At 46.5% G+C, this 9838-nt stretch overlaps 1 protein-coding gene across 1 annotated transcript in view; it reads left to right on the top strand.

Annotated features, from left to right (window-relative positions):
- Window positions 1-5963: 5963 nt before the first annotated feature.
- Window positions 5964-9838, top strand: part of FNDC3B (fibronectin type III domain containing 3B) — a 297291-nt gene continuing 293416 nt past the window's right edge. Inside the window, exon 1 of the mRNA XM_018553783.1 lies at window positions 5964-6079. The gene's annotated coding sequence lies outside the window, so the exon portion shown is untranslated. The remainder of the gene's footprint in view (window positions 6080-9838) is intronic.

The raw sequence follows: 9838 nt of genomic DNA, 5'->3' as shown, positions 1-9838 counted from the left end.
AATGGCCCATTTGTTGACAGCATGTTGTTACGATTGCCCGTTTGTCACCCACATATTATCATCATTGCCCATTTGTTGCATGCTTACTGTCACAATTGCTGCCTGTGTATTGTAATGACTGCTGATGTGATGTGGCTACTGTTGTTTGGGTATTGTATATGATTTCCTATAATAATTAAAGAGGAAAACCTGGTAAAGAAAAAACTAACCGTTGCAGTGGGGCTACCCCTACATTGCAAGGGTTAACTGCCCATTTTGTCTAGGGGACTCAAATAAAGCAGATTTACTCAGCTCATTCTAGCTCCTTCTATGGTCAGCACTCACCACTCTTCCCCTCCACTCTGGCTATGGAGTGTCCCTTAGTGTCCTCATGTCTAATGCAGGTCAATGTACCTGCATAAGACATGATGATGTCAACGTTCCTTAGACCACCAGAGCCCAGGTGCAAAGAAGCTGCAGGGATTGGTTTAGCACTCCGAAGGGAGCCGGTGGGACATAGGATCAGGCAAGTAAATGTGCTTTATTTGAGCCCCCTAGAGAATAAAAAAAAAAACAGTTAACCCTTGCAGTGCAGAGGTAGTCTCACTGCAAGGGCACATTTTTTTGTTTGGCTGGAGTCCTTCAACTGCCTATAATCCAGAAAAAGTTGGCGGCTGTAACAGTAGATAACAATTAACTCAAATAAAATGAGAGTTTATCAAGGTTTTATTTCTATATGTTCACAACATCTTCATTTATTAAAACAACTTCTTCATAAAAACATTTATGTCAAAAATGTAGTAGAAATAAATAATAGGTCATCTCTCTGAGGGATTGTCCCACATTTTTCCACTGGGCCAACATATAATACAACCATGATATCCTCTTGTTATACACATTCAATATCTATAATGTACATATAATTAATGTTAGCAAGGATAGGTTGAAAAAGATGGTACTTCCAGCTATAGGAACAAGTACTCGATGCGATTCACAGAACCACATGGAATTCTGCTTTCTCAAGATACCCTCAGATGCATATTAATACAACATCTTTGATCTGTTTAAAACAAGAATACTGTAAGCAGATGGTATATAATCTCCAGTAGTACACTCATTTTTAATATATGTATGTTAGCTTCAAGACAATCAAACCAAGAGACTATATCCATTTAGACCTATGGTGGCGGCATAAAACTCCCCTACTGGTAGACATAGGGGTACATATTCAGGAGAAAGGACCATTCACACATACCAGACCCTATAGTGAGTCTACAGTATATAAAGGAACCAGTACCATTAAACATTCTATTCAGTACAATGCATCATGAAAATGCTGGTGACCTACTAATGATTATGTATGCCAAGATGTTACCTTATAAGATCCCACTATAGGATACAGGGCTGTTTTTCTTTTCACATAGCTTCCCTAGGAGCCAAAGGCAGAGAATGATAGTTCCTCCTTTTCCATCCGTATAGGACATAGAGCTACAGTACATACAGTAGGACATAGATCTACATTATAACCCATACGGATAGAAAGGGAGGAACTATTGCTCTATGCCTTTGGCTCTTAGGGGGAGCTATATGAAGAGAAAACAGCCCAGTATCCTAAAGTGGGATTTTATAAAGAATTATCTTGGCATAATCTACACACACAGGCATGGCAAGGCAAAGCTTCTCCCCTTCCCCCTTGCTCCCCTCTTCTTCCTTCACCAAGCTAGTAGATTGACATCTGATGGAGCTGTTCATAAACATGATGCCTGTAAGTTCTTAGGCAAAAATGGGTAAGAGCCATAATCTGGTTCTATTGCTGTCTTCAGTTGACAAGTTTATGCCTGACTTCCTGGAGCCACTAAGCCTGGAAGTGAGGGGAAATCTCCCCAACAGGAAAAAAAAAAACCACCCGAAGAGTCTGTTCACACCACAGAATTGCACTAAACGCAAAAGAATGTGTGTTGTGCGCATGCTGTTGCACAGTGCACTCCACCACACACTAAGTAATCTGGTGAATTGCCATTTATTTGAATGGCACCACAATGCCCTTCCTGGCAGTCGGGTACTTCCCAATCTAAGCACCAATGTCCCCAGCAGATCAGATCTGCCCTGTACTCTCCGATCTAAACTCCCATGTCTCCTGCAAATCATATATCCCCTGTACTCCCCCATCTTAGCTCCAATATCCCCCCGCAGATTAGATCTGTCCTATTCTCCCCAATCTAAGCTCCGATGTCACCAGCAAATCAGATCTGTCCTATTCTACCATATCTAAGCTCCGATATCCCCCCGCAGATCAGATATGTCCTGTACTCCCTGATCTAAGCTCTAATGTCCCCCCGCAGATCAGATCTGTCATGTACTCCCTGATCTAAACTCCAATATCCACACGCAGATCAGATCTGTCCTATTCTACCTGATCTAAGCTTTAATGCCCCCGCAGATCAGATCTTTCCTATTCCCCCCAATCTAAGCTCTAATGTCCCCCGCAGATCAGATATTTCCTTTACTCCCCAATCTAAACTACAATATCCCCCCACAGATCAGATCTGTCCTATTCTCCCCGATGTAAGCTCTAAGGTCCCCCGCAAATCAGATCCGTACTGTACTCCACAATCTAGGCTCCAATATGCCCCCTAAATCAGATCTGTCCTATTCTCCCCGATCTAAGCTCTAATGTCCCACACAGATCAGATCTGTCCTGTACTCCCGATCTAAGCTCTAATGTCCCCCCGCAGATCAGATCTGTCCTGTACTCTCCAATCTAAGCTCCAATATCCTCCCGCAGATCACATCTGTCCTGTACTCCCCGATCTAAGCTCTAATGTCCCCCACAGATCAGATCTGTCCTGTACTCCCGATCTAAGCTCTAATGTCCCCCCGCAGATCAGATCTGTCCTGTACTCTCCAATCTAAGCTCCAATATCCTCCCGCAGATCACATCTGTCCTGTACTCCCCGATCTAAGCTCTAATGTCCCCCACAGATCAGATCTGTCCTGTACTCCCGATCTAAGCTCTAATGTCCCCCCGCAGATCAGATCTGTCCTGTACTCTCCAATCTAAGCTCCAATATCCTCCCGCAGATCACATCTGTCCTGTACTCCCCGATCTAAGCTCTAATGTCCCCCACAGATCAGATCTGTCCTGTACTCCCGATCTAAGCTCTAATGTCCCCCCGCAGATCAGATCTGTCCTGTACTCTCCAATCTAAGCTCCAATATCCTCCCGCAGATCACATCTGTCCTGTACTCCCCGATCTAAGCTCTAATGTCCCCCACAGATCAGATCTGTCCTGTACTCCCGATCTAAGCTCTAATGTCCCCCCGCAGATCAGATCTGTCCTGTACTCTCCAATCTAAGCTCCAATATCCTCCCGCAGATCACATCTGTCCTGTACTCCCCGATCTAAGCTCTAATGTCCCCCACAGATCAGATCTGTCCTGTACTCCCGATCTAAGCTCTAATGTCCCCCCGCAGATCAGATCTGTCCTGTACTCTCCAATCTAAGCTCCAATATCCTCCCGCAGATCACATCTGTCCTGTACTCCCCGATCTAAGCTCTAATGTCCCCCACAGATCAGATCTGTCCTGTACTCCCGATCTAAGCTCTAATGTCCCCCCGCAGATCAGATCTGTCCTGTACTCTCCAATCTAAGCTCCAATATCCTCCCGCAGATCACATCTGTCCTGTACTCCCCGATCTAAGCTCTAATGTCCCCCACAGATCAGATCTGTCCTGTACTCCCGATCTAAGCTCTAATGTCCCCCCGCAGATCAGATCTGTCCTGTACTCTCCAATCTAAGCTCCAATATCCTCCCGCAGATCACATCTGTCCTGTACTCCCCGATCTAAGCTCTAATGTCCCCCACAGATCAGATCTGTCCTGTACTCCCGATCTAAGCTCTAATGTCCCCCCGCAGATCAGATCTGTCCTGTACTCTCCAATCTAAGCTCCAATATCCTCCCGCAGATCACATCTGTCCTGTACTCCCCGATCTAAGCTCTAATGTCCCCCACAGATCAGATCTGTCCTGTACTCCCGATCTAAGCTCTAATGTCCCCCCGCAGATCAGATCTGTCCTGTACTCTCCAATCTAAGCTCCAATATCCTCCCGCAGATCACATCTGTCCTGTACTCCCCGATCTAAGCTCTAATGTCCCCCACAGATCAGATCTGTCCTGTACTCCCGATCTAAGCTCTAATGTCCCCCCGCAGATCAGATCTGTCCTGTACTCTCCAATCTAAGCTCCAATATCCTCCCGCAGATCACATCTGTCCTGTACTCCCCGATCTAAGCTCTAATGTCCCCCACAGATCAGATCTGTCCTGTACTCCCGATCTAAGCTCTAATGTCCCCCCGCAGATCAGATCTGTCCTGTACTCTCCAATCTAAGCTCCAATATCCTCCCGCAGATCACATCTGTCCTGTACTCCCCGATCTAAGCTCTAATGTCCCCCACAGATCAGATCTGTCCTGTACTCCCGATCTAAGCTCTAATGTCCCCCCGCAGATCAGATCTGTCCTGTACTCTCCAATCTAAGCTCCAATATCCTCCCGCAGATCACATCTGTCCTGTACTCCCCGATCTAAGCTCTAATGTCCCCCACAGATCAGATCTGTCCTGTACTCCCGATCTAAGCTCTAATGTCCCCCCGCAGATCAGATCTGTCCTGTACTCTCCAATCTAAGCTCCAATATCCTCCCGCAGATCACATCTGTCCTGTACTCCCCGATCTAAGCTCTAATGTCCCCCACAGATCAGATCTGTCCTGTACTCCCGATCTAAGCTCTAATGTCCCCCCGCAGATCAGATCTGTCCTGTACTCTCCAATCTAAGCTCCAATATCCTCCCGCAGATCACATCTGTCCTGTACTCCCCGATCTAAGCTCTAATGTCCCCCACAGATCAGATCTGTCCTGTACTCCCGATCTAAGCTCTAATGTCCCCCCGCAGATCAGATCTGTCCTGTACTCTCCAATCTAAGCTCCAATATCCTCCCGCAGATCACATCTGTCCTGTACTCCCCGATCTAAGCTCTAATGTCCCCCACAGATCAGATCTGTCCTGTACTCCCGATCTAAGCTCTAATGTCCCCCCGCAGATCAGATCTGTCCTGTACTCTCCAATCTAAGCTCCAATATCCTCCCGCAGATCACACCTGTCCTGTACTCCCTAAGCTCTAATGTCCCCCGCAGATCAGATTTACCCTGTACTCCCCGTTCTACGCTCTGATGTTCCTATCAGATCTGTCCTGTACTTCCTGATCTAAGCTCCAATATCCCCCAAATATCAGATCTGTCCTATTATCTGAAATCTAAGCTCCAATATCACCCTGCAGATCAGATCTGTCCTATTCTCCCCACCCGCAGATCAGATCTGTCCTGTACTCCCTGATCTAAGCTCCAATATCTTCCGAAGATTAGATCTGTCCTATACTTCCCGATCTGAGCTCCTATATCCACCCAGACATCACATCTGTCATGCACTCCTTGGTCTAAGCTCTAATGTCCCCCGCAGATCAGATCTGCCCTATTCTAAGCTCCAGTATCCCCCTGCAGATCAGATCTGTCCTATTCTCCCTGATTTAGGTCGTGTCCCCCAGATCAGATCTGTCCTGTACTCCCCGATCTAAGCTCCAATATCCCCCCAGAGATCAGATATGTCCTGTACTGCCCGATCTAAGCTCAAATATCCCGCCAGTGTCCCTCTGCAGATCGGTTCTGCCCTGTACCACCCGATCTATTATCCGATGTCAGTCTGCAGATCACATTTGCTCTGTACCACCCGATCTATTATCCGATGTCCCTCTGCAGATCGGATCTCCCCCGTCCTCCCATCACACCGCCCCGTCTACTCATAGCAGGACCTCCATGGGGCGGGGCCTCGTCTGCAGCAGCTTGTGTTACTTAGCCCGTCCGCTGATCCAATGGCGTGCTGGGGGCGTGTCCCGTGCTTCGTAGGCAGAGCCTTGGGCAGCCAGGAATCGGGAGGCCCCTTCCATTGCCTCTCATAGGTTTCATGCTGGCAGGGATTTACTGGAGTAGCTGCACACGTCGATCGACCTGCTGTCCAAACCCCCCATTTCAGCGATACATAAGGTAACAGTAAGCCTCCTGCGAGCTCCTGTCTCCCCCGAGGTACTGCTTGTCACCCCCGGGCTCTGCTTGTCTGGCTGATGGAAGAATAGTAGCGAGCAATCAATAAAAGAAAGTTTCCTGCGCACATCTGAGCTGTGATGTGATCCCTGGCATGGCACAGCCTGGCACCCCGGACCTCACAGGGGGGGGAGGAGGGAATGGGGGTGGGGGGTCTGGTGCCAGTGCGGAGAGTGGAACTTTGGAAGAGGATGTGGAGTGGGCTCAGCATCCCTTCTGCAGTCCGGATCTACCCACTCTCATTCTTCTGTGCATCTGTAATGTCTTTCACTGACACCCCCTCCCCATTCCCCAAATTGTGACGGAAGGGAACGGTGTCACCTCGCTGGGTCCAGCCTGCCTGTCTCCTGTGCCATAGGGATGCCCTTTAATCGCAGATCTGGTCCTAGCTGGCTTATCTGATCGCAGAGAGTGCAGGCGGGTGTGTGCCATGGTCGTGTCTGTTGGAAAGGCTGGCGATCCTTGCCTGTGTTTTGTTAGGAAGCAGCCTCCATCATACCCTAGCATTCCAGGAAGGCTCTCAGTCTGTTAGATCCGTGCATCTTTCTGCAGCCTTCCATTTGGCTGGCGATCACTTATTGTGTTCTCCCTGCCAAATCCCTCTGTGCTCTGCATTCACTGCCACTTGTTAGCTCTGTGGGCAGCTCAGTGGTTAGCAATTGTGTCTTGCAGCACTGGGCTCCTTAGTTGCAATCCCAGCCAGGATGCTATCTGTATGGAGTTTGCATGTTCTTGTACTTTGGTAGATTTGTTGGCTCTTGTCTAAATTGGCTTTGGTATGTGCGTTCTGCATGCTGGTCCCATGCCCATGTGATATAGGATTTTTACTTGGTAGTTTTTTCGAGGTAGCCCAGATAGCAAGAAATTGTGCTGCAAGTTTGAAAATGACTTGCTAAACTATTACAGACTTGACAAGCTTCACAATTTTGTTGCACAATTACAGTAAGTCTGCATTGCAAGTCTCCAGACCAGCGAGCTTGCAGAGCTCTTGCTAAGACCTGCAGGACTCTTGCTGTAGACTTGCCAAGCAAATTTGCTACAAGTTCAAAAAGTGTCACCTAGAACTTGTGCTGCAAGTGCTATGCAAGTCTACAACTTGCCAGGAATGTGTGCAGCAAGTTAACAAAATTACAATTTCACCCCGCCACAAGTTTGTAGCAAGTTATCCTTGCTATCTGGGAGGTCACCAGGTCTTTCCTCAGCCCTCCCCATTTCTTAATCATACATCACAGGACACTGGTTTATTCTTTTTGCCAGTGTCTGATCACCTAAAAGTAGCTGCATAACCCATCCATTGAAGAGGTAACTCCCTGTGATGTACCATCGAGAATAAAGTATACGTGTCTGCTGAAAAATCAGTTTCTTGGCGTACATCACAGGACACACAGAGTTAATTCTTCAACGGATGGGTTATGCAACTACCTTCGGGTGATTGGACGCTAGCAAAAAACTGTCATTGAAGAATGAACTTCTTGTGATGTATGATCAAAAATTGGGGAGGGTTGAGAAAGGACCTGGCAACCTACCTCGTATAAAGAACCCGCCAAGAAAGTTCTATGGAAAAAGGCTCTCAAGCATAGCAGATAAGGTGCCCAGAGAGCTGGTCCACAGGATCACTGAGAGTTGGGTATGACTGAACAGATATCACAAACACAGGCTCTGTAATATCAGCTATTGGAAGTCTTATCAGGCTGCCATGACTTTCTCAAGTCTCCTGTCTGATAATACCTGGATCCGAAGGTGACAACGTTTTGTGAGCATGTGTCAGGTCATTGTTGATCCTGATTGTTTGTAAACAATGGGTGGTAAGTGTCTGTGAAGGTTTTCATTTATCCTTATCAGGGTAGGCAACATTAGCACTCCAGCTGTGGTGAAACCACAAATCCCATCATGCTTCTGCCTAAGGGAGTCATGTCTGTGGTTTTTACTCTTGCAGTGCCTCATGAAACTTGTAGTTCTACAACAGCTGGAGTGCCGAGGTTGCCTACCCTTGGTCTAGCTAGTAGTAGTTAGTCACAACCGGACTTGTTCTGTAATACTGAAGATGTTTTGCCACTTATTTAGGTAGCTTCCTCAGCTCTTCTTCACAGAAAAAGGTCAGTTGAATGTGACTACTAGCTCTTCCAAAACTAGTATAAGTGAGAACCTTCAAAGACAATGTTGAAGACATTAAAGTAGCTTCCTCAGTTCTGAGTATCAAGGACTTACCCCAGCATTTATAGCCACATTAGTCACTTGTGGTCATGAACATGGCTACCTTAATCCAATCACTGTGGACTGTGTCAAGATGGATGATGGGGTTAAGTACCTGGCTCTCATTTGAACTGATGGAGTTACTTGGAAGAGTGGTTAACTTCTCCAACATTGCTTGGAAGAGTGGTTAACTTCTCCAACATTGCTTGGAAGAGTGGTTAACTTCTCCAACATTACTTGGATGAGTGGTTAACTTCTCCAACATTACTTGGATGAGTGGTTAACTTCTCCAACATTACTTGGATGAGTGGTTAACATTACTTGGATGAGTGGTAAACCTCTAAAACATTACAGAACATGTCCAGATGATTGTGACTAAATGCCACTAGCTATAGTGTGTGGTGAGCTGTCACACCACATTGTCCATTGCAATTTGCAAGCCATTGTATCCGCGTGCAGTGCTATACATTAGGTAATACAGTAGCCAGGGTGACATTCGTAGCCGTTTCCCCTGTCAATAGTTCCAATTAACCTCTGAGAAGACGTGTGGGAAAACAAACAGGAGAGTTTTCCTTGCGCGCATCAGAAATGCATGGCCCGAGGCAGACCCAGGGAAGAGACTGAAGGAAGCCTCTTGTGCAGCACGTACTGTCTGGCACACACAGTTCTGCCAGATGTCACTCAGGTGAGGCCATAGCTCCTCCTAGAACAAAACCCCAAAGAATCTGAAGCCTCCAGCTATCTGGAAAGACACTGCAAATGTCTGGATCCAGGGGGCACGTTGGAGAAATTGAGGCATGCTGCTGCCATTTCACTCTGAATCATCTCAAGCAGCTTTTCTCATTAAAAGCATTGTAGACCTTGATCATCACAAGCTTTTTAATACTCTAAAGAAACATGAACTATTTTACTGTAAGATCTTCAGGCATTCAGCTGTAAGCACAATTAAAGCGTTTGCTCAATATCCTGACTACAGATTGTTACTTCCAAAACTGAATTGTGGTAATCCAGTCTGTTGATAGATACAACTACTGTTTATTATCTGCATAAAGATCTATTGGCTACCTGGTGGTGATGGGATTACTGGTATTAAAAGCTGCTACTTGTAGTTCCACACCAGCTGGAAAACCTAAGAACCATCCCGAATTAGTCCCACCAGGGTAACCTTTGTATACATAGAAGCAGTATGTTTGTGCGTGATGTTTTATAAATACAGGGAAAGCATTGTGAGTCGGTAAACATAAATTACTTTATACAGTAAACAAAGTGGCCCCATGCAAAAACATCTGTAGGATGAACTTTCTCAGACCATTGTCCATAGCAGGTTTTCCATTATATTCTACAAGTCTGGTTTGAAGAATGTAAGAAGCGTCTGGTGTTAGGCGCATGGAGACTAGTGGACCACTGATTATGTTTTAGCTTGGCTGGTTTGAAGGGGGCAGTGCGCTACTGTGTGTCTTATTGGTGTATGTATGCCTGTGTGTCTTATTGGTGTATGTGTGTGTGTAT

This window comes from Nanorana parkeri, unplaced genomic scaffold (genome assembly GCF_000935625.1).
Source record: "Nanorana parkeri isolate BGI_ZX_2015 unplaced genomic scaffold, ASM93562v1 scaffold129, whole genome shotgun sequence".
Lineage (NCBI taxonomy): Eukaryota > Metazoa > Chordata > Amphibia > Anura > Dicroglossidae > Nanorana > Nanorana parkeri.
This window is presented reverse-complemented; position numbering and strand designations above follow the sequence as displayed.